Genomic DNA, 2,585 nt, shown 5'->3' with positions numbered 1-2,585 from the left:
TTCTCCTTCCGTCCTCTCTCTCCTGAGGAGTTTCCTTTCTCATGGTTGTTCTGTCGGTATCTGGGGAATCTTACGGTCAAATCATACCTGTGCTAGTCTGATGCGTTAGCATGAATTTAATTTGGTCATTTTGGTTTTGGGTCCTTTCATTCAGAGTTCTATGTAAGGGGGTCAGTTAACCTCTGGACCATAGTAGCTGGAGGAAATCAATAGCCTACAGTATATTGGCAAATTATTCATGCTAAATGATCTATCAAACTAATTGTTTCTGCTGTTAAACTATGATTTAATTGGAGGAAATAAAGAAATGATAATATGATGTTTTGTAGAAAAAACAGGTCTGATATGGTATGGATGCGTGGATTATAGACCTATACATGAATAAAATGGTGGCAAGTGCATAATGGTGCTTATCCGACATCTCAGAAATATGGGAAGTGTTAACTTCTGAGCCATGGGCTGTCCTTTTATGAGGAGGGGGAGGGACTAGGACAAGTGGGTGGTCTTAAAGGAGGATGCGAGGGACTGGCTAAAGTTAAACTAATGCATACCTAATGAACATTAACAATAATTAATTAATAATTAACAATAACAATAACACCAGATGATCATGTTTAAGGGTGGAAAAAAATCATGGCACTCCATCTGAAAGAATGTAGGCCAGTGATACTCAACCTCAGGCCCGCGGGCCACATCAGGCCCGCGGGACCATTATGACTGGCCCACCAATGAAAATCTAAAAAAAAGAAGAAAACAAATTCTGGAAAATGAAATAAAAATAAATAAATCTGAATGAAGTTATCTTTAATTACATTATTATAAGTAATACTATTAGAGTTGTACTATTACTCAAACGAAAATAAAAGCTTGGGGGGGGGAGATGCAATGCAAATGAAAGACATATACTGTGTATCCCTATTCCCTGACATAATTTTATAGCTAAACGGACAGAATTCTATTTTATTTGAATGATGAAACCCAGCTGCCATTAATAGTTGGAAATGGAAATTGCGGAAATTGCGGAAATTGCGTAAATTGTAATTGCGGAAATGGTGGAAATGGAAATTGCGTAAATTGCGGAAATGGAAATTGCGGAAATTGCGGAAATGGTAATTGCGGAAATTGCGGAAATGGTGGAAATGGAAATTGAGGAAATTGCGGAAATGGAAATTGAGGAAATTGCGGAAATGGAAATTGCGGAAATTGCAGAAATGGAAATTGCGGAAATGGTAATTGCGGAAATTGCTCTTCACTTATAGCTATCTATTTTCAGGTAGATTGTTTTATTTTACTCAGTCAGCCATATCACTACTCATTTTTTTTCATGAAAAAGGTCATAGCTGGGTAATCTATTTTCAGGCAAATTGTGTTTATTGTATTTTATTTTACTCAGCCATAACAATTTATTTTCTGTTAACCAACTTGCTGGCTGGCAGGCAGGCAGACAGCTACTCATAGACAGGCAGACAGACAGACAGCTACTCATGGAGAATTGGACAGGCAGGCAGTCAGACAGCTACTCATAGACAGGCAGACAGACAGCTACTCATGGAGAATTGGACAGGCAGGCAGACAGCTACTCATGGACAATTGGACAGGCAGGAAGGCAGACAGCTACTCATAGACAGACAGACAGCTACTCATGGACAATTGGACAGGCAGGAAGGCAGACAGCTACTCATAGACAGACAGACAGCTACTCATAGACAATTGGGCAGGCAGGCAGACAGCTACTCATAGACAGACAGACAGCTACTCATGGACAATTGGACAGGCAGGAAGGCAGACAGCTACTCATAGACAGGCAGACAGACAGCTACTCATGGACAATTAGGCAGGCAGGCAGACAGCTACTCATAGACAGGCAGACAGACAGCTACTCATGGACAATTAGGCAGGCAGGCAGACAGCTACTCAGACAGGCAGACAGACAGCTACTCATGGACAATTGGACAGGCAGGCAGGCAGACAGACAGCTACTCATAGACAGGCAGGCAGACAGCTACTCATAGACAGGCAGACAGTAAGACAGCTACTCATTGACAGACAGACAAATAACTACTCATGGACAGACAGACAGACAGACAGACAGGCAGGCAGGCAGGCAGGCAAAGAGCTACTCATGTTATGTTATTATAACAGCTACTCATGTTATGTGCAATAATTTGTGCAGTTATGGAAACAGCTCTTTGTGTTTATGCAAGAAAATGTAACACATTTATTTATTTACATATTGTGTGCATGCACATTGTACTTTGATACATTTTGCGAAAATAAAGCAATTGAAAGAGAGAAGTTATCAAGTATCATTAATGTCGTAATTTTATCTACTGGCCCCTTGCCATTTTTGTAATGTGGCCCACAGGTAAATCTATTTTAGTATCCCTGATGTAGGCTACACAAATTACACCTTTACAGAGCTAAGAAGCCTGGTTTCAGTGCACTTGTTGTGCCTCTAATACAGTTCAGAGGTGTTCTGTAGCGATGAGTTACTTGAGTACTGTACTTTATTGAGTATTTTGGGATACTTGGAGGACTTTCAACTCCACTACATTTCTAAGACAAATATTGTACTTTGACTCCAC

Source organism: Protomyctophum bolini (assembly GCF_963924005.1).
Source record: "Protomyctophum bolini genome assembly, chromosome: 13".
NCBI classification, from domain to species: domain Eukaryota; kingdom Metazoa; phylum Chordata; class Actinopteri; order Myctophiformes; family Myctophidae; genus Protomyctophum; species Protomyctophum bolini.
This window is presented reverse-complemented; position numbering follows the sequence as displayed.